A 23,217-nucleotide genomic window follows, 5' to 3' on the forward strand; every position below is an offset into this window, starting at 1 on the left:
GCCAGGAGATAAAACGCATCTGATGTACACCCGCCGCCAGCAGCCCCATGCTCACCCCAGTGGGTAATGCAGACCTTTCTCCACCCCTACCACCTCCTCCCCTCCAATCAGGCTCTGCTGAAGATTCTTAGGTCGGAGACACCAAAGGTACACCCCCCTCCCCGTTACATCTCCATATAACACGTTCATTGTCGAGAAATGTCTCCTGTAAAAAAGATAAATGCCCCTGCCTCACCTCGAAGTCCGTCTTCAGGATTTAAGATCCTATATGCTGTTTTTTGAAGAGGTCCAGCTTTGATCACATCTGGTGTGTGCTTACCCCCACAACACACACACACACACACACACTTCCTGATTGCTGTGCAACCCCTGTCACCGAGGAGCCATTGTCAGAAATGGCTTGTGCCAATCAAAGGAACGTGTTTTTGCCTTTGGAGAAGGGTGCTTTTCACAACCATGTTCTCAAGATGTTCGTGCGTGGATCTGCCTTTGATTGTCCCTGTGTTAAAGCATCATTATCATAGCCTTTCACTTATGTACATTTCCTGTGGCCCCTCAGTAACACCTGAGTGATGCTTTTTTCTCAGTTAATTAGGTAGGTATAGTGTGTGGTAATGTTTAACATCTATAATCAAGGCATAATATATAAATAGTATTTGGGGAAGAATGTGTATTTTTTTCCAGAGGATAGCCAGGCCGGTATTGTTCTGGGAATAGCAACTAGCACATGCTTTGTTGACAACATGTGAGTGTTTAGGGAAGAGCGGGAAGAGCTGCTGTTGCTGGGATGTGTGGTGTCTGAGCTGAATTCAGGTGATGTTCTGGAGTGGGGCTGTTTTGTGAATGGTGCATGGCACTGTGATTGTCAGTGCTGGCAGGCAGCTTGATTCTTTATATTACTCCTGTGCACATGTGTTCAGATTTATACTATCTTTAGAATAATTTTGTTTACAATGTTTGTTACTAAGCTTTAATGATCTTGGAAATGCCTACTTCAGTGGTTTAACCTTTTTTTAGGGTCATGAAAGCCATTGGGACCCTCTTAGTGCAGTAGGCACATAATTTTGCATGCAACTAGAGACAACTTGAAGCTGGGTGCAGAACTTCAGGTTAAGATCTGTATTATGCAAAAGTGAAAGGAATTTCAGTTTCTTTTTTTCCTTAAGGGTTAGAGTAACTTTGGCCCTGAGCAATAAACAGCAAAGTAGCTTCTGTATGTAACCTTGTGTATTGTTTTTGATTAGAGTGAGTTAAGTATTTGTAAAGTATCAGTTTCCCTGACTTGTGAAAAGGAGATGTATCTTTCAGAAAAAGTTAAAACTAAAGTCAAAATAACTTGTTTAAATTTGACCAATTGATAATGTATGTTCTGGCTACATTCTAAATGTAGCAAATTTCAACAGCAAAGTCTGAGGTCTATTTTATGCCTGTACAGAATCTCTATGTATTGGTTGAAGTTAATGTGATCTCTTAAAAGAAGACTTTATAATTCCCATTATAAAGTGATGTACCTGCTTCATGAAAAAGGTTTTAAAAACATTATTAAATATAATTTCCTATCTTTACTAATGGTGATGGTGCTATCAAAAGCATCCATTTAAAATTTTTGTTTTAATGGAGAGATTTTAATTATAGTTAGGGAATTCAGTCTTCACAGAATCTAGAAATAAGGATGCAATTTGCTCTGTTCTGTCAGTAAGCAAATAGTAAATATCAATTTTCGTTTAAATTACTGTTTACCCATCTTTTGCCTTTTGATCATACATATTTTAATCAAGAGACAGTTACTCTAGTTTGTGATAATGTTGTGGTAGGCATTGACATTAAGTAAGCACAGTTTCCAGCTCACTAGGAGCTTAGGATTCTGATAATATTTTTCACTTAAAGAATCCTTTGAGACTTTCAAAGATTTTGCATTTGGGGTTCTGAGAGGCTAAGGAATTTATGGTATCAACCAGCAGTTTGGAAGGAGTGTAGAAACTGTTCCATACACCTGAAGAATATTTATTCTAATAATTGCACAGTGTACCCTATGAAGTTTGAAAGCATACCGAGACTCAAATACTGCATATTTTATTACCTAATAAACATGCTCGAAGTGGCTTATACTACAGGTTTTATTTTTTTGTTCATGTTACAGTTGAAGTTTTACTATGGGAAATTATTTGTCTATCCTAAACCATTTCAAAGTTGAAAATACTGTATATTACTTTTCTTTGTTAGTGTAGTATAATGACAGACCATTAAAATCTCAGGGGACGGTTTGTTTCCTTGGTTTAGTATTGCAGAACATCTTCTAACCAGCCCTTTACCTAGTTAAACACCCACACACCATAGAGAAGCTGATCATATAACACATATGGCTGTGAGAACAGTATTCTCTCCCTGCCAGATTCAGACTTGGAAGCTGGAAAACAATTGCATAGCAGTGAAACACTTAAGGAGTAGTGCCAGCAGCTCACTCTCATTAATATAAACAGCTTGCTTTAGTTCCTTCAACACTCTTCCTCAGACACCCTTCCCTCAGGAGGTTTCAGATCAGCAGATCCTAGTCAAGGGAAACAGCACCTACTTTCTGCAACTGTGGCCTCAAGATCTGATTCATGACACCCAGAGCTGTTTCCATTTCTGCTCTAAGTATGGGAAGTAATCTTGTAGTGTGATAACAAAATACTTTAAAAGTTCATAGGAAAAAAAGTTGATTAGTAATGCTACTGATGTGATTTTGTTTTTGAACATCTGAAGACTGCTGAAGAAGTAAACTATAACACGAAATGTTAACAAAAGAAGTCACCCTTTTTCTCAAGGCTTTTAGATAATTTTACCCAAATTATGCATATAGTCTCTAGTTTCATTTCCCTTGTTCTAAAGTCAGTTGAGAGACAACCAAAAAGATAAATAAAAGTGGATTGTCTCGTATTTTGAACCATAGCCTTTGATTAGTTACTCTAGAGGAGGTAATTGCATCCCTCATTGGGAACTCTTGAGTCTTGTGCTACCATTTTAGGTATGATATTTTTCTCAGCTGTTGTTTCATGTAATTAGCACTTGAATTCACTTTGATAGAGATGAACTGATGTTGCAGTTAGTAATTTTCTAGAGAAGTGTCAGGGAGCTAGTTCTTGGAGCCAGGCAGAACTAGGTTTAAACCCCAGCTTTGCCATTTACTGGCTTGATGGCATTGAGCAAGTTACCTTGACCTTTTTGGCCTCAGTTTCTTCATCAGCATAATGGGATTTGTTAGGATTACAGATAATGTATGCAAGCTCTTAGCACAGTTCCTGGCACATGAGGGATTCAATAAATAATAAGATACAGGGCATGTCAGAGTGAAACTACAGATCGTTTGGCTTATGACGAGATTTAGAGGTCTGGCACTGCAATCTGTATTCTTCCATTTGTGCAGATTTGGGATGAAAAAACTGCAAATATTTGACTTGGAGCATACCTAAGTCTTGCAGGTGCACTGTACTTATTGGAACTTTCATTCGTTGCTCCATGGCTGGTTGAACTTGGTGGAGACAATAAAACCTAGTTCCAATTCTACAGTGTTACCCACAGACTGTGCTTGTTTTGAGCCTATTCAAAGCTTATGTGGTGAAAAGGGTGTTTTAGGACATTAATGTATCTCAGCGAGTTCTGTGTCCAGAGTTGAATCATGTGCAAAGCTTTGTATAAGTTTTCATGGATGGTATTGCAAACCATAGAGTGCTTGGTAAAATCAGTAAGAGACGTCACTTGCTTATGTTAATCTGTTTATGTAGCAGTTATGTTTGATTTTTTGAAATACTTAGGAACTTTTTTAAATAAAATTCTCAATGCTTTTCCAGAGTTTTGATCATAAACTGCTATTGGGGGCATAGGTTTGAGTGCCTTATGCAATTTTACTTTGGTGGGGGAAGGGAAAAGTGTAAGGCCTCTTTACCTGTCAAATTTTATGAACTCTGTGCTTTAGTCCTGTAGATTGTGTGTGTAGCTTCATCCCTTGTTTTTTTAGCCATAAAGGCCGTTTTGTGGTAAAATATGACATTCTCTTTTTTTCTTTCTAAAAAACATAGTCCAAGAGATTGATTACTTTGAAAAGTAGATTCAGTCATGGCAGTATAAACAGTTTTATTTAGTGCATATGGCTTTTAAAATAGGATTTCTTGCATTACGATAGAATTAAATTGTTCTGTCATTTTTGCAGGATAGCATTGTGATAAAGTCTGTGAGCCTAAAAGAGTTATGTAGAGACTTCAGATAAGGTAGACACATCAGTGATGCATTAGGATTTACCTCAAGGGAATCTGCTAATCCTTATTTTCTTTTGTTGTTGAGCTATATATAGGGCTTACCCATCAGTGGAATCAGTCACTAGTATTGGATTGCTGATAAAGAAGGGATTGGTAAATAATGGTGACATGTCTTAGATTTTGTAGTACACTTCAAAAAACTTAATCTTGGCCAGAATATATAATAATAAACAGCACTAATGCTATGTGAATTCAGAATGACTAAACAAACACAATTTAGATTATGGAATTACATGTTTTTTTCCCATGGGTAGGGAGGCTTTTTAAAAAAAATCTATTATTTTTCCTAGTTCACTTAAGTCAGATGGCCTACCAGATAGCTGGTTTCTTCTGTCAGTTCCTTAATAAGTATATGGTGAGAAGTGATTGTTGAGAGAGAACAGAAATAGAAAAGAATGACTCCATAGCCTGATTTCTTGGTCTTTACTGTGACATAGCATCTGAGTGGTATGGTTCTTAGCTGGATTAAATAAAGATATACAATGTTGGGTGATTCCTTTTGTCTTTTAATGCTACTGCAGAATATAGTCTTTAATAAAATATGTTTATACTTTCCAGCTTCATAATTTTTATTCCATTTTTGGGAATCAAACATAACTACTTCTTCCTTTTTTTTCTTTTTTTGTAGTCAGGGTCTTGCTTTGTCACCCAGGTCAGAGTGCCATGGCAGCGTGATTATGTAGTTCACTGCTGTCTTGAACTCCTGGGCTCAAGCAATTTTCCTTCCTCAGCCTTCCCGGTAGCTAGAACTACAGGTGCATATCATCACACCTGGCTAATTTTCCTCTTCTTTTTACATTTTTCCGTAGAAATGACTTCTTACTATGTTGCCCAGGCTAGTCTTGAATTCCTGGGCTCAAGAGATTCTCCTGCCTTGGCCTCATCAATGGAGCAGCATAAGTTCTTTTTTTTTTTTTTTTTGAGACAGAGCCTCAAGCTGTCGCCCAGGGTAGAGTGCTGTAGTATCACAGCTCACAGCAACCTCCAACTCCTGAGCTCAATCAATTCTCCTGCCTCAGCCTCCCAAGTAGCTGGAACTACAGGTGCCCGCCACAACACCCGGCTATTTTTTGGTTGTAGCCATCATTGTTGTTTGGAAGGCATGGGCTGGATTCGAATCCACCAGCTCAGGTGTATGTGGCTGGTGCCTTAGCCGCTTAAGACACAGGCGCCGAGCCGGAGCATAAAGTTCTTAACTTACACTGTGTCACTTAGAAAATGAGAATATAACTAAGCCCTTATGGATTATCTTTATCCTTTTGAATGTGACATTTTAATATATTTAAAGTAATGTCAGTGGCTGATGTACATTGAAACATGATAAAGTTGTTTTCTTGATTTTTTTTTTTTTCCTGGAGGGGAGCATGTTTGTGATCTCAATTTTATGATAAGTTTCCATCTTTTCCTCTTAAAAATGACTGAGTGGCTCGGGACTTTTCCTGCATTCATATATTATTGGAGCTAGAGTTTAAAATTACCTTATCTGAAAGGTCCTGATGGGCTCCCACATGTTTCTTTCTAACATACAAAGTTTTTTAAATTAATTCAGCAATTTGGAAACAACCTAAATGTCCATCAGTATAGAATTAATTAAATAAATTAGTGTATATTTATAGAATAGAATAAATATTACATAGCTATTAAAAAATGAAGAAACTTTATGTATTGCTGTGGAAAAATCTCTAAGCTATAATGTTAATGAAAAAAGGCAAGGACAGTGCTTAGAATGTGTTACTGTTTACATTGTGGGAGAGTGAATATAGGATTTTCCTGTATGTCATAATAACTCTAAGAAACTATTAATTTACTTCATAAGAAACTGATAGTTTTGGTTCTTTTGAGGAGTGAATTGGATAACTGAGGTACCAGGATTTGGGACAGGTGCTTTACTGTATACTTTTATGTATAGGGCGGTGCTTGTGGCTCAGGGAGTAGGGCACCGGCCCCATGTTCGAACCCAGCCCCGGCCAAACTGCAACAAAAACTAGCCAGGCGTTGTGGTGGGTGCCTGTAGTCCCAGGTACTTGGAAGGCTGAGACAAGAGAATCTCCTAAGCCCAAGAGCTGGAGGTTGCTGTGAGCTGTGATGCCACAGTACTCTACCAAGGGCGATAAAGTGAGACTGTGTCTCTAAAAAAATAATAAATAAGTAAATACATTTTATGTGTATTTTTTCTTTTTCTATCCCAACCTGAAGATGAAAATACATGTTTTCTTTTTTGCAGTTTTTGGCCAGGACTGGGTGCCTACAGGCACCACCCGAAAATACATACTTTTTATTTATTTATTTATTTATTTATTTATTGTTGCAGTTTGGCCAGGGCTGGGTTTGAACCCACCACCCTCGGTATATAGGGCTGGTGCCCTACTCACTGAGCCACAGGTGCCGCCCAAAAAGACATACTTTTTAAAAGGTAAAATTTTAGTTAAAGTAGACCATTACATATAGATAAGTAGGGAAATAATGGTATGCAGTTTGATGAATTTTCTCTGTGTAATCAGCACCTACTACAAGGAATAGATTATTAACATCCGAGAAGCCTCTCAAGTCCTTCCCAATTACTGCTTTCCCAAAAGTTTTCACTATCTTGAGTTCTGTCACCAAGGAGTAGTTTTGCCTGTTTTTTTAAACCTTACATAAATAGAATACAATATACATATACTTGTTTGTGTATGGCTTCTTTAAGCACACTGTTTTAGTTGAGATGCCATTTTTTTTCTTTTTTCTTTTTTTTTTTTGAGACAGAGTCTCACTGCGTTGCCCTTGGTAGAGTGCTGTGGCATCATAGCTCACAGCAATCTCAAACTCTGGGGCTTAAGCGATTCTCTTTTTATTTACTCGCTTAAGCGATTCTCTTGCCTCAGCCTCCCAAGTAGCTGGGACCACAGGTGCCCACCACAGCGCCTGGCTATTTTTGTTGTTGTTGTTGCAGTTTGGCGGGGGCCGGGTTTGAACTCGCCACCCTTGGTATATGGGGCCAGCACCCTACTCACTGAGCCACAGGTGCAAATGATCATTGGGTCAAATGATCATTATGCCTCAGCTTCCCAACTAGCTGGGACTACAGGCCCCTGCCACAATGCCCAGCTAGTTTTTCTGTTTTAGTAGAAATGGGGTCTCTTGTTTAGTTTGGTCTTGAACTCCTGAGTTCAAGTTGTCTGCCCACCTGGGCCTCCCAGAGTGCTAGGATTACGGGTATGAGCCACCTCACCTGGCCTAAATACTGACATGCTTAATAGGGCAAAATAATTTCAAACCATTTTGATATTCTCAAAGATCTACCTTGGATTTCCCAACATTTAACAGAATTCCTGGATCAACCTAAGAGCAAACCCTGTATTCATTTATCTTTAAATAAAGAGTGATTGTTGAATATGGTAGAAGATATCTTTAAAATGATTATAATACCTGAAAGATATTTTTTACTCTTATTTCAGAAGATTGGTATCATAATTCATCCTGAATTACTAATTATTAACAATTTTTGTATTTAATATAATTCTTATAACTGCCATATATTTGAACTTTTAATTTATTATTATTATTATTATTATTATTATTTGCAGTTTGGGGTCAGGGCTGGGTTTGAACCCGCCACCTCTGGCATATTGGGCCGGCTCCCTACTCCTTTGAGCCTCAGGCGCTGCCCTATTTGAACATTTTAGAATCTCAAAGTTCTAGACAAATAGCAACATCTGACTTAAATCTTTTTTTGAATATTTTAGAATTTGGTAAACCTCTCAACCAATTGGTTGATGGAATGGAATTGTATGTAGCCATGCTTTTTAATAACTGCTATTAAAAACTGTATTTGATCACATTTTTTTGCTTTAATTTTAGTAATGTCATTCTCCCCTCTTTTTGCCCAAACATGGAAACAACAAAGTATAAATCTGTAAAGCAGTGGCTTTCAACTGCAGGCAGTTTTTGCCTCCAGGGGACATTTGGCAATGTCTGGAGATATTTTTTGTTTGTCAGCAATAGGGGTGAGAATGTGCTGCTAGTATCTGGTGGGTAGAGGCCAGGGATACTGCTTAGCATCCTACAGTGCACAGGATAGCCCCCACCACAAAGAATTATCAGGTCTAAAATGTCCACAGTGCTAGGGCTGAGAAACCTTGCTGTAACAGCAGCTAATGACTAAGCTGATACTACTAGGCAGGTAATAATTTTAGCATTGACTTTGTTAGATGTAGTGCATGGAACTCATTTAGTTAGAGAAGAAATAAGCTAGATAACTTTGTAAATAGTAATGGGGTTTTAAATATAAAGACTTTAGAATAAATTTTAGTGGGTGAATCATTTAAAAAAAAATTAGGTTATTTATAGTCTCCTTGCAGGTAAAGCCAAATAATCTTGCAGGATAGCTTTTATCTAAAAGGTTATTCACAAAGAGAAAAAGTCTCTTTGTATATTATTCAGCAGACTTAAGTATGATTTTTTCAAAATAAATCTTTTATTTTGTGATCCTAATGTGTATCTTGCTCTGCTCTAATAGAAAACATTTGGTTCTTTGACAGAAAAAAAATTTTATTTTATTTTTTTTTGGTAGAGACAGAGTCTCACTTTATTGCCCTTGGTAGAGTGCTGTAGCGTCACAGCTCACAGCAACCTCCAGCTCTTGGGCGTAGACGATTCGCTTGCCTCAGCCTCCGAAGTAGCTGGGACTATAGGCGCTCACCACAACACCTGGCTATATTTTTGTTGCAGTTTGGCCAGGGTGGGGTTTGAACCTGCCACCCTCGGTATATGGGGCCCGCATCCTACTCACTGAGCCACAGACGCTGCTCTAAATTTTTTTTATTAATAACATAAGTTAAAAAAAATTATTGCTAAGTGAGAAGTGCTAAAATTTTGGAAAACACATACATAGTACAAAGAAATTTTTTAATTTCTAATTAAATTAATTCTAATTAATTTCTAATTAAATTAATTCTAATTTAATTTCTTTTTTAAGTGTCTAATTTCTTCCTGTCAGATTGTGGTAAAGAAATAAATACTTCTGGTGGCACCTGTGGCTCAGTGAGTAGGGCACCAGCCCCATATACCGAGGGTGGTGGGTTCAAACCCAGCCCTGGCTGAACTGCAACCAAAAAATAGCCGGGCATTGTGGCGGGCACCTGTAGTCCCAGCTGCTCGGGAGGCTGAGGCAGGAGAATCGCGGAAGCCCAAGAGCTGGAGGTTGCTGTGAGTCCTGTGACATCATGGCACTCTACCGAGGGCAGTAAAGTGAGACTCTGTCTCTACAAAAAAAAAAAAAAAAGGAAAGAAAGAAAGAAATATTTCTGTATCTATTCTCATTTGTCAGGTATTATAATAAGTATCCAAAAGATAATTTGTTCTGGCTCCGTGCCTGTAGCTCAAGTGGCTAAGGTATCAGCCACATGCAGAGCTTGCGGGTTCGAATCCAGCCCGGGCCCACCAAACAACCACAACTATAACCAAAAAATAGCCGGCGTTGTGGTGGGCATCTGTAGTCTCAGCTACTTGGAAGGCTAAGGCAAGAGGATCTCCTAAGCCCCAGAGTTTGAGGTTGCTGTGAGCAATGATGCCACAGCACTCTACCCGGGGCGACAGCTTCTGTCTCCCCCACTCCCCGCCCAAAAAACGTTAGTTCTGCTTTCCCATCTCTCCTCAATCCTTTTGTCACCTCACAGGGAAAGTTAGATATTTTTTATTTCTTTAAAGATGACTTATGCTTCTAAGGCCAAGTGGTATAGTGAGTACTAAAAGTCATGTCCACAGAAGCCAGTTGTTTCAGGATTGGACTTTTCTAAATCTAGAACTGCTATTTATTTAATTCTCTCTAGCAGTATTTCTCAAACTTTTTGAAGCAGTGTGTATGTGCCCACACAGATTCACTCTCATTCATACCTACATACCCACAACTGAAACAAAAACTTAATGAGACAGTACCTTATTCTCTCTCAGGTGGTCTGTTAGTTTTCTATTCTATTCTATTTCATTTAGAAAAATTGGATTGGGACAATTTGAAAAAAAAAGTACTGCCTTATGTAGTGCTTAACAAAAAGTATTTTCTTGAAGTAGATGCCAAACAAATGTTTACTGTATTAAGGGGGTTGAAAGAATGATAAAATTAAAAATTATTCTTAGAAGTATAGATTTGAAGTTGAAAATCATTATATTTATGGCCTTATTTGATACAGAGTGGTAGTTCTTTTCTTTTTGAGACAGTCGCATTTTGTCCCCCTCGGTAGAGTGCTGCGACATCACAGCAACCTCCAGCTCTTGGGCTTAGGTGATTCTCTTGCCTCAGCCTCCCAGGTAGCTGGGACTATAGACTCCCTCCACAATACCCAGCTATTTTTTGTTGAATACCCAGCTATTTTTTGTTGCAGTTTGACTGGGGCCAGGTTCGAATCCACCACCCTCGGTATATGGGGTCGGCACCCTACTCACTCAGCCACAGGGGCTGCCCAGAGTGGTAGTTCTTAAAAATCCCCAAAATCTGAAAAGGCAAATGGTTAGATCTCATTTTGCCTGGCATTAAAAGCTATGGTCTTCTGAGAGGTGGTACACTTGCTATTACACACACACACACACACACACACACACAGTCTGCCTGTTTGTTGTACAGGTGGAGTAGGACTAAAGAATAAGCAGAAAGAGTTTTGTTTTTTTTTTTTTAGACAGAGCCTCAAAGCTGTTGCCCTGGGTAGAGTGCTACGGCATCACAGCTCACAGCAACCTCCAACTCTTGGGCGTAAGCGAGTCTCTTGCCTCAGCCTCCTGAGTAGCTGGGACTACAGACGCTCACCACAACACCCAGCTATTTTTTGGTTGTAGTTGTCATTGTTGTTTGGCAGGTCCCGGCTGGATTCGAACCCACCAGCTCTGGTGTTATGTAGCTGGAGCGCCTTAGCCACTTGAGCTACAGGTGTCAAGTCAGCAGAAAGAGGTTTTTATTTTTTATTTTTATTTTTTTGTAGAGATAGAGTCTCACTTTATGGCCCTCGGTAGAGTGCCGTGGCCTCACACAGCTCACAGCAACCTCCAACTCCTGGGCTTAAGCGATTCTCTTGCCTCAGCCTCCTGAGTAGCTGGAACTACAGGCACCCGCCACAACACCTGGCTAAGAAAGAGGTTTTTAAAAACTGTGAATAACCTCCTTTAACACAGAACCTGGTTTAAACAATAGTATATGTGTGTAGAGTGTTTACAGAATAAAAATATAGGAAGACTCAGCAGTGAATCTCTTTATAAAAATTTATACTCTGGATTTGGATTTGAGGTATATTTCTTTCTCTTTCTTTTTTTGGGGCGGGGGTTGTAGTTGTCGTCATTGTTGTTTGGCAGGCTCGGGCTGGATTCGAACCTGCCAGCTCCAGTCTTTATGGCTGGTGCCCTAACTGCTTGAGCTACACGCGCTGAGCCTCTTTTTTTTGAGACAAGAGTCTCACTGTGTTGCTCTCAGTGGAGTGCCATGGCGTCATAGCTCCTCAAACTCTTGGGCTTAAGCGATTCTTTTGCCTCAGCCTCCAGAGTAGCTGGGACTACAGGCGCCCGCCACAGCGCCCGGCTGTTTTTAGAGATAAGGTCTCACTGGCTCAGGCTGGAACCTTTGAGCTCAAGCAATCCACCTGCCTTGGCCTCCCAAGTGCTAGGATTACAGGCGTGAGCCACCACACTCGGCACCCTTCCCCAGCTTTACTCCCATCTTGAGACATCTTTCAATATGAGTGCACATATGCATAATGAGATTGCAGCATCCCATCTTCTCATGTTCTTTACTGTTTTTTTCATATGAACTTATTTCTATGTTAGTTATTATAGATCTATCATAATTTAGATGGATGTACCATTATTTATGGTTCAAGATTTTTGTTACATGAGATAATGCTATTCCTCATTAGTATAGTGGTGAGTAAAAAAGAAATAAAAAGAATGCTATAATTACTGCTCTTATACAAGCATCTTTTTATACTTGTCACATTATCTTCTAGTGGGGAGTTTTTTGTTTTGTTTTGTTTATTTTGAGACAGGGTCTCACTCTGTAACCTGGGCTAGAATGCAGTGGTATCATCCTAGCTCACTGCAACCTCAGACCCCTGGGCTCAAGTGATCCTCCTGCCTCCCCTACCCTATTCGCTGGGAGTACAGGTGTTTGCTATGATGCCCAGCTAACTTTTTTATTTTTTGTAGAGATGGAGTCTTGACCATGCTCAGGCTGGTTTTGAGCTCCTGGCCTCAAGCAGTCTCCCCCCTCCCCCACTTGTGGTGTCCCAGAGTGTTAGGATTACAGGTGTAAGCAACCACATCTGGCCCTGTGGGGAGTTTTTGGATGGCTGCACACTCATAGTTAGGAAAATGGTTGCTGAAGGAAGGTTGTTTTGTATTCTTTTGTATTCACATGCTGTTATGAGCTATAGTCGACCATGCCATTTAATGTCAAAAGTCAGTCAGGTCATCTTGGCATTAGCCAGTTTGGGATTTATGCCATAAAACATATTTACACATGTTTTGTACATGAATTCTGGTGAAAAAGCCCATTTGCTAATTGATAATTCTTTACCAAGTGAATTTGAGAATTTTTAATAACATCAAAGTGTACAGGTTTTTGTTTTTGTTTTTGAGACAGAGTCTCACTTTGTTGCCCTCAGTAGAATGCCATGGTGTCACAGCCTCAGTAACCTCAAACTCTTGGATTTAAGTGATTCTCTTGCCTCAGCCTCCCAAGTAGGTGGGACCTACAGGCGCCCGCCACAATGCTGGGCTATTTTTAGAGATGAGGTCTCACTTTGGCTCAGGCTGGTTCCCAACACTGAGCTCAGGCAATCCACCTACCCCAGCCTCCCAGAGTGCCTGGATTACAGGCGTGAGTCACTGTGTTTGACCAAAGCTTACAGTTGTTTTGTTTTTTGTGTTTTTTTTTTTAAATCTCACTTTGGAGAAAAATAAACTGATAAGCCTGCTTTTTTTGAAACAAAGTCCAACTTTGTCACCTTTGGTAGAGTGCCATGGTCTCATAGCTCACAGCAACCTCAAACTCTTGAGCTCAAGTGATCCTTCTGCCTCAGCCTCCTGAGTAGCTGGTACTACAGGTGCCCACCACAACCCCTGGCTTTTTTTAAAGACAGGGTCTCACTCATGTTCAGGCTGGTCTCTGAAGTCCTGAGCTCAAATAATCCACCCGCCTCTAAGAGTACTAGAATTACAGGTATGAGCCACCATGTCTGGCCCAGACTGCTTTTTTAATTCAAAGAAAATCTTTCAATTAAAGTGCTTAAATGTCAACTTATGCTATTGTAATAATTTCTCTTTACAATTTTTTTTGGAATAATTTTAGATTTGTGGAAAATTCGCAAAGAGAATACCCACAGACTCTTATGGTTCTTATTGTTAAAGTCTTATATAACCTTGCTGTGTTCCTCAAAACTAAGAAACCAACACTGGTATATTATTATTAACTAAACTTAATATATAATTCAGATTTCACTACTTTTTTAGCCAATTTTTTTTGTATTTGGGAAACATCTTAAATCAAACTTATAAATTCTATACATAAACTTAAATACCTGTTCACAGAATAATTTTAGTCATAACATAGATTGTACATATGTATATATTACATAATGTGTCTAGATCTCTGTATTTGTTTAAACAAATGTAAGTTATCTTTGCCATTAATATCTTTGAAAATTATCTTTTGACATTCACAGACAGTTCTGTTCCCAAGGCCATTTTAAAGTAGGACTAAGTTTTCCCTGCCCTTCTTGTGTTCCATGCAGAAACATGATTTATACTGTCTGGGAATATGGTGTTGCACAGTCCTACCCGTTTCCATATAGCTACAAGCCCCTTTCTCCAGGAGCAAGTAGAAAATAGCCAACTTCTGTTTACTAGTAAATTAACTGTTGAGAGTGGTACTCAAATCAATAGTCTCCTATGCAGGGTGTTTTCACTATCAATGTCTTGCATTAAGCAAATTTAAATTTAGGAGTTCTTTTTTTTTTTTTTTTTTTTTTTATTGAGACAGAGTCTCACTATGTCACCCTCAGTAGAGTGCTCTGGCATCACAGCTCACAGCAACCTCAAACTCTTGGGCTTAAGCGATTCTCTTGCCTTAGCCTCCTGAGTAGCTGGGACTACAGGCACCCACCACAACACCTGGCTATTTTTTTTGATTGCAGTTGTCGTTGTTTAGTAGGCCATGGCCAGTCTCAAACCCACCAGCCTACTCACTGAGCTATGGGCGCTGAGCAAAATTTAGGAGTTCTTAAAGGCAGAATACCATTACAGATGGGATTGTGCTTGGGTATTTTTTACCCCAAACTTGCTAATACAAAGAATCCCTCCTGAGGCAAACCATGGCATCCAAACTCACTGCATTAAATTGAATCATTCTTAGAAACAATTTAGTTTATGGCAGAGGAGGAAGGAATTGAAGATATCAAGTAGATATAGATTTTGAAAAATCATTTCTCTGTGTTCTTGCCTATAATCCAGCACCTTGGAAGGCCAAGGCAGGAGGATCGCTTGAGGCTAGGAATTTGAGACCAGCCTGGGCAACATAGTGAGACCCAATTGTCTCTACAAAAAAAAAAAAAAAAAAAAAAAAACAGAAAAAAATGCTTTATGTAATGGCACACTCCTGTAGTCCTAGTTACTTGGCAGGCTGAGGCAGGAGGATCATTAGAGGCCAGGAGCCCTTGCACTCTAGAATGGGTAATAGCCAGACTCCCTCTCAAAAAACAAACAAACCAAAACAAAGCAGAAACAATAAAGTAACTTGATAGTTCCATGAAAAACCCCACCCTCACACCCACCCCCCGCCAACTAAATCTGAAGTTTCTCAAGGAAAGGGTATATTTGAATTTGGTCTTGAAAAATGGATAGGATTTTACTAGTGTTTGGGGGAGGGGAGAAGTATTCTCTGTAGAAGGAAAAATTACGCAAAATTTTAGAGGTGGAAAAAGCCAAAGTGTGTTTGAGAATAGCATGAAGATGCTGTGTGGGAGAGAAGGACTTTGGGAGCTAAGATTGGAAAAGTCAATTGGGCTTAGATGGTGGAGAGTTTTTGTCTGCTTTGCTAAGGAATTGTACTTTATTCTAGGGCTCCAGAAACCAATGAAAATTATGTAGTTAGGGAGTTACATGATCCAAATTCTTTAGGAAAATCAAAGAAGATCTCTCTTGAAAAAGAGGCAGAAAGACTAGTATAGTCTGGATCTGAGACATGTAAGGAACTGGGGTGTTATGTTAACAATCAGAACAGGGAAGACAGGACAATTTTAAGAAATACAACTTGTTGGTTCATTAGATACTGAGGGGAAAGAGAGTAGCCAAAAATGTACCTGAGATTTGGATCTTCAGTTAAAAACAAGGGCTGCTTCGTTTGGGTCTTTCACAGATTTGACCATAAAATAACTTAAAATCCTGGCCAGGTGCAGTGGCTGATATCTGTAATTATAACACTTTGGGAGTCTCAGGCGGGTCACTTGAGCTTAGGAGTTTGAGACCAGCCTGAGCAAGAGTGAGAGACTGTCTCTACTGAAAAAATAGAAAGAATTTGTCAGGCGTGGTGGTGCAATTCCTGTAGCCCTAGCTATTCAGGAAGGTGAGGCAGGAGGATCGCTTGAATACCCGAGTTTGAGGTTGCTGTGAGCTAGGAGGCTGTCACCAGAGCAACAGAGTGAGACTGTCTCAAAAAACAAAGAACTTAAAATCAAGAGTGTCTTTGAATGGATGTGGCATTCTTGTTTTAGAAACTATAAAATGTGCAGTTTAAAATTCGTAACTGGAATCTATTGACTCAGGATGGAAAGAACAAATTACAGAAGGAAGAAAGTGGGTTTTTATTTAATGGTTGAGAGTCATGGTTATAGGCTGTGCTTACATCTGATTTTTATACAGAGTGAAATGCTTCAGACCACATACTCAGAGAAAAGCATCATCTGGTGGTGCCTCTGGCTCAGTGAGTAGGGCACCCACCCTGTATACCCAGAGTGGCGGGTTCAAACCTGGCCCCAGCCAAACTGCAACAATAACAGCAACAACAACAAAAATAGCCGGGCGTTGTGGCGGGTGCCTGTAGTCCCAGCTACTTGGGAGGCTGAGGCAAGAGAATCGCCTAAACCCAAGAGCTGGAGGTTGCTATGAGCTGTGATGCCACTGCACTCTACCAAGGGTGAGACTCTGTCTCTAAAAAAAAAAAAAGAATAGCGTTATCATACTGAGTGAATAAGAAAATCTTGTGCACACTCATAGTATTGCACATTTAGAAAAACGCCTGAAATGGTCTTCTGCTAACCCTTAAGTCTCTCTCCATAAACATATGTGCATTTTGTTTGGATAATGGTCTCTTAATTGGACCTGTAGATAAAAAGGTGGCAGAAATTGATGTGTAGCTTATCACCTGGAGGGCCCACAAGTGCTAGGAACTTGAGCACTATGGATCCGAAACTTTGTCCTTTGTCTGTAGTGAGATGGGGTAGGTAAGTTCCATGTGAAGACAAAAGTTAGTTTTGGTTCAGTTTTATTGTTCTGTCTTTGAAAAATTAAAAGCTAACTAGTGTCTAGGATATAGTGAGTGCTGTCTAGAAAGCTAGATTCTAATCCTGACTGATCTTACTTGTTTTACTTCTGACCTATTTAATTCTTTTATACTTTTAATCACTGTGTGTTGAGAGGCCAAGGTAGGAGAATTACAAAAAAAAAAAAAAAATCACTGTGTGTTAGCATATTTGGGATTAAAGTTTTATTAAATCAGAAATATGCCAGATTGCTTATATTATATATGTATATAATATTATAGCTTTTAGAGATGAAATATAAGGTATATAAAGAGAAAAAAAGGAAGATTTTCACATTGGTAATTTACTTCCTCTGTAATCTCTTAGTCATATCAAAAGGTTACCTTAGATTTCATTGCAGTTACATATTTTTTCTCTATTGTCAGATTATAGTGTCCTATATGTTTTAGTCCTTTTTTTTTTCTTTTTTAGAAACAGGGTCTCCCTCTATTGAAGTACAGTGGCTATTCACAGGTATGATCATCTGATCATTGTGTACTGCAGTCTTGAACTGGCTTTAAGCAATATGCTACTTTTGGTCTTTTGAAGGAAGTAGTATTGCTTTTGAAAAAACATTTTTATAATATAGAAATTCTCAAATATAAAAAAGAGAAAAGTATGATGAACCTACCTATCCATCTACCAGGTGCAACAGTTATCATACATAGGGCCAATCTTACTCATATTCACTAAACTTTTCTGCCCATATCTTTCCCCATTGTTTTGAGCATCAGATTAAGATTCAGTTTTTCTCGCTTGGTGCCTGTAGCTCAGCAGCTAGGGAGACAGTCACAAACACCAATACACTGGAGCTGGTGAGTTCAAATCCAGCCCGGGCCTGCCAAACAACAATGACAACTACAACAACAGCAACAACAAAAAAAAATAGCCGGGCATTGTGGCAGGTGCCTGTAGTCCCAGCTATTTATTTGGGAGGCTGAGGCAAGAGAATCGCTTAAGCCCAAGAGTTGGAAGTTACTGTGAGCTGTGACACCATGGCACTCAACCTAGGGCAACAGCTTAAGACTCTTGTCTCCAAAAAAAAAAGATTCAGTTTTTCTTACAGCCATGTGGCAAGATTATTTAATAGGTGAGTAGTGTATATAATTCTACCAAGAGACATGTGGTTCTGATAATTTTCCTTTTGGATGTTATCACCCCTTAATGACCTTTGCCTAATCGATTTCATTCTTTTGTTTTGAGAGTTTCACTCTGTCGTCCTCAGAGTCACTAGAGTGTCATGGTGTCACAGCTCACAGCAACCTCAAACTCATGGGCTCAAGCAGTTCTCTCTTTTTTTTTTTAATTTTTTTTTTTTATTTTTAATTTCAGCTTGCTTGTTCATTCTTATTCGTTTGAAGTTCATTCTTCTTCTACTCTTTTTTGTTGTTGTTCATTTTCTTCTTCCTCTGGCGATGCTCTGTCCCGCTGTTTTTGATGTTAGTAGAGACGGGGTCTTACTCTGGCTCACTGCTGGTCATACTGGTCTCGAACCTCTGAGCTCAGGCAATCCACCTGCCTTGGCCTTCTTTTTTTTTTTTCTTTTAAATCGACCACAATGACTTTATTTTAGTGGCTTCCCAAGCCTCCCAAAGGGTCTCCTTCGACAGGGCTGGCACCCAGTCAACCATCTTCACAGTAGAGTCCTAATTACTTGATTCTGTTTTGTAGATCACAGAGATTCCTTTCAATGATCTCTTCTTTCATTTTCTCAAATCAGCTTACACATTCTGAAAGTATATCCTTCACTCTCTAATACTTTGAAGTGGCTTATTCTGGTCTCCTACTTTGTGTTTGAAGTAGATCGTCAAGCAGTTAGTTCTCTTGCCTCAACCTCCCAAATAGCTGGGACTACAGACACCTGCCACAATGCCTGGCTATTTTTTTTGTTTTTTTGCAGTTTTTGGCCGGGGCTGGGTTTGAGCCCGCCAACTCTGGCATATGGGGCCAACAACCTACTCCTTTGAGCCACAGGCGCCGCCCATGCCTGGCTATTTTTAGAGATGAGGTCTTGCTCTGGTCTCACATTCATGAGCTCAGGCAATCCACCCACCTTGGCCTGCACCCACCTCGGTTTCACACTCATGAGCTCAGGCAATCTACCCGCCTCAGCCTCCCAAGTGCTAGGATTACAGGCATGAGCCATCATGCCTGGCTTAGATCTATTCATTCATTAAGGGTTGTAAGGTAATGTTTAATTCTATAATTTCTTCTTCAATTATTAGCTGGAATACTACTATAAAATGAAATTTTCCCTCAACTATTTAGTCTTCTTAGGGTATCTGTCTGTTAGGAATAACGGATCAAATGCTTGATTCTTGCCCTTCATTTACCAGCTTTCTTTCTTTCTTTCTTTCTTTTTTTTTTTTTTTGTAGAGACAGTCTCACTTTATGGCCCTCGGTAGAGTGCCGTGGCCTCACACAGCTCACAGTAACCTCCAACTCCTGGGCTTAAGCGATTCTCTTGCCTCAGCCTCCAGAGTAGCTGGGACTACAGGCGCCCGCCACAACGCCCGGCTATTTTTTGGTTGCAGTTTGGCCGTGGCAGGGTTTGAACCCGCCACCCTTGGTATATGGGGCCGGCGCCTTACCGACTGAGCCATAGGCGCCGCCCTCTTTCTTTCTTTTTTAAACACAAACTCCAGAGGAATGGGGTCAGTGTTCCCCATTCACCAGTTTTCAAATAATGAGTTGGTTCTTTTAGCATCCTTTAAAGATGACCAAAGGATTTAAACATATTTGATTTTTTTGAGTTCACTACTCTTTTTTTTTTTTTTTAATATAATCTCGCTCTGTTGCTCCAGGCTAGAGTGCAGTGGCATCAGCTTAGCTCACAGCAACCTCAAACTCCTGGGTTCAAGCAATCCTTCTGCTTCAGCCTCCTGAGTATCTGGACCTACAGGCACCTACCACAATGCCTGGCTAACGTTTCTATTTCTAGTAGAGATAGGATCTTGTTCCTGCTCGGGCTAGTCTTGGACTCCTGAGCTCAAGGGAGCCTCCCACCTTGGCCTCCCAGAGTGCTAGGATTACAGGTGTGAGCCACTACATCTGGCCTCAGTTCACTGTTCCTCTTTTTTTTTTTAAAGCCCAAACTTGCCCAAAAAGTCCACTGTTCTTATTAATCCTTATTTATACTCAGTTGTCTTGTGTTTGTCCACTAGGAACTTATTTGGCTTATTTCTGAGTCTTTATGACACAACCCTGATGGTCTTTGATAGCTTCCTTTCTTTCCATGTAACAAAATGTTCTAGACTCAAATTTCCTGCCTGTTAGAACCACAATATGTTCTTACATTACTGAAGTAGCATTTTAAAGAGAGCTATCTGCCCTTAAAGTGCTTTTTTTTTTTTTTTGAGACAGAGTCTCACTTTGTCACACTGAGTAGAGTGCCGTGCCATCTTAGCTCACAGCAACCTCAAACTGTCGGGTTTAAGTGATTCTCCTGCCTCAGCCTCCCAAGTAGCTGCAACTGTAGGCGCCCACCACAACGCCTAGTTATTTTTCCTTAGAGACGAGGTCTCTCTCTGGCTCAGGCTAGTCTCCAACACGTGAATCAGGCAATCCAACTGCCTTGGCCTCCCAGAGTGCTAGGATTACAGGTGTGAGCCACCACACCTGGCCAAGGGGCTTGATTTTTTTAAATTCATTTTGTTTATTTATATTATATACATTTTGATATGATAAAATAAAATTTGCTTTCCTCTTATTTGATGAAAGCAAATCTTTGATTTTATTATGTAATAAGCATATATCAAAATGAGAAGAATTTCTAAAACAAGTTTTTTAAGGTTGAACACAGTGGCTAATGCCTGTAATCTTAGCATTTTGGGAGGCCAAGGACAGAGGATCACTTGAAACTAGGAGTTTGAGACCAGCTTGAGCAATTTGATGAGACCATGTCTCTATAAAAAATTTAAAAATTAGGTTTGGCGCCTGTAGCACAGTGGTTATGGTGCCAGCCACATGCACCAAGGCTGGCGGGTTCAAACCCAGCCTGGGCCAGCTAAACAACAATGACAGCTGCAACAAAAAATAGCCAAGCATTGGGCAGCACCTGTGGCTCAGTCGGTAAGGTGCTGGGCCCCATATACCGAGGGTGGCAGGTTCAAACCCGGCCCCGGCCAAACTGCAACCAAAAAATAGCCAGGCGTTGTGGCGGGCGCGTGTAGTCCCAGCTACTTGGGAGGCTGAGGCAAGAGAATCGTTTAAGCCCAGGAGTTGGAGGTTGCTGTAAGCTGTGTGAGGCCACGGCACTCTACCGAGGGCCATAAAGTGAGACTCTGTCTCTACAAAAAAAAAAAAAAAAAATAGCCAAGCATTGTGGTGAGTCCCAGCTACTTGGCAGGCTGAGGCAAGAGAATTGCTTAAGCCCAAGAGTTTGAGGTTGCTGTGAGCTGTGACGCTACAGCACTTTCCTGAGGGTGATATAGTGAGACTCTGTCTCAAAAAAACTTTTTTTTAGATTAGCTGGGCATGGTAGGTGCACCTGTAGTCCCAGCTACGTGGAGGGCTGAGTCAGGAGTATCACTTTAGCTCAGGGGTTTGAGGTTGCAGTGAACTGTGATGGTGCCAGTGCATTGTAGCCAAGGCAACACAGCAAGACCCTGTCTCTATTAAAAAAATAATAAATTAAGAAGTTTTAAAAAATACATAAACCTTAAAATCATATGTTTTACTAACATGTATCCCTATAGGAATAGTAGAGTTAAAAAAAAAAAATAGAGTAACCATGTAATTTATTGTCCAGACTGGGAGACGTGTGAGAGAGGCATTATTTACAATTATTCTGGGAGAAACAGATGTAAACCAGACCTTTGCCCAGCAAACTAGCACAAATGGTCACTTTAACCATTCCTGATGCTTAAATTTTCTTTGCATTTCTTTCAACTTTCATTAACACTTGCATCTAAATGTTCTGAAACTTTGGATCTGAATGGATTTGATAAATTCATTCAGTTTAAGTTTAGGATAGTTGTTTTTCTTACTATAGAAATAATGCTTGTTCATTGTAAAAAAATCTAGATAACCCCTATACTGCCACCCCTCACCAATCCTTACACACACACACACACACACAAAACACCTCACCTATCATCTAGTTGGATTTTTATCTTAAGTGAGAAAAGAACATAGCAGTTATATATTCAGCTGGTTCTTAACTCTCAAAGTCCTTCTGACTCATCCTTTAGCCACTGGGCCTTGTTTTCCTCCATTTATAAGAGAGACTAATACTAACTGGGTAGGAACTTTATGATTTCTAGATAAATATTTTTGGGGGGATGGGGAAGGATTACTTGAACAATGTTTCTGTGATCAAAACTGTCTCTGGTTGCTCTAGCTACATTCCTTAAAAATGTTACTAGATAATAAGCAGTAATAGAAAATTTGCATTAACATAAACAAGTGTGAAAATTCTTTGATTTTGGTAAGAGAAGTAAAATTTAGTAAAAATCCACATTACTAAATTTTTTCTTCAACATCAGTTGATGAAGGGAAATTAAACTTAGCCATATGTCCTCAAGACTGTGGGCAGCCTCCTTGGTCACATTGCTGGCTCAGTCATCTTGACCACATACTGGATTTGGGTTATGACAAAAGTTATTTTTAAAAAAGCTAGCAAGCAAAAACAAAACATTTATTAAGGCTTTTGACTGATTATATCTATTTATAGAACATAAGTTGTGAAGAGCTGTGGTTTTCTTCAGATTAAGAAAGTATTTTAAAGAAATCATCTTCCCACATAAATGCTTCCTCCACCTACTCACTTGTCTGTAAGCCAGGAGTCTGTTCACTTCCTCTTGGGCTCGGTGCCTTTGCTGCTCATAGGCTCAATTTTTATGTTTTTCTTTTTTTTTGGCCGGGGTTGGGTTTGAACCCGCCACCTCCGGCATATGGGGCCAGCGCCCTACCCCTTTGAGCCACAGGTGCTGCCCAAGGCTCAGTTTTTAGACAATCCAGTGCAGTTAAAATATAAATGTCTAAAGTGTGTATTGTTACTAATTAATTTATTTTATTTTCTAAAAGAAACTTCTCTGGAGTTTATGGGGAGATACTGTCCTTTTTTTTTTGGCCGGGGCTGGGTTTGAACCCACCACCTCTGGCATATGGGACCAACGCCCTACTCCTTGAGCCACAGGCACCACCCAGAGATATTGTCTTAAACAGGTTGTTCACTCAGAAGTATGGATGTTTGGGACTTTTGTCTTACTAAAATATGCATCAGTCATTTGCAGTACATTATAAAGAACCCTCATTTGGGGAAAAGTAGTTAAAAAGTCCATGTAGAAAAGGACTTGGTATATTTCAACTCTTCCATCAGCTTTCCCAGCTAAGATTATTATCTACCAGTTGTGCCACAAACAAATAGCCAAGAATAATTTTGTGTG

General features: G+C 39.8%; 1 protein-coding gene across 4 annotated transcripts in view; it reads left to right on the top strand.

Moving 5' to 3' along the window:
* The window catches only part of ZNF652 (zinc finger protein 652), a 69,788-nt gene that overhangs the window by 801 nt on the left and 45,770 nt on the right, over nt 1-23,217 (top strand). The window lies entirely within an intron of this gene.

Source organism: Nycticebus coucang, chromosome 18 (assembly GCF_027406575.1).
Source record: "Nycticebus coucang isolate mNycCou1 chromosome 18, mNycCou1.pri, whole genome shotgun sequence".
NCBI lineage: Eukaryota > Metazoa > Chordata > Mammalia > Primates > Lorisidae > Nycticebus > Nycticebus coucang.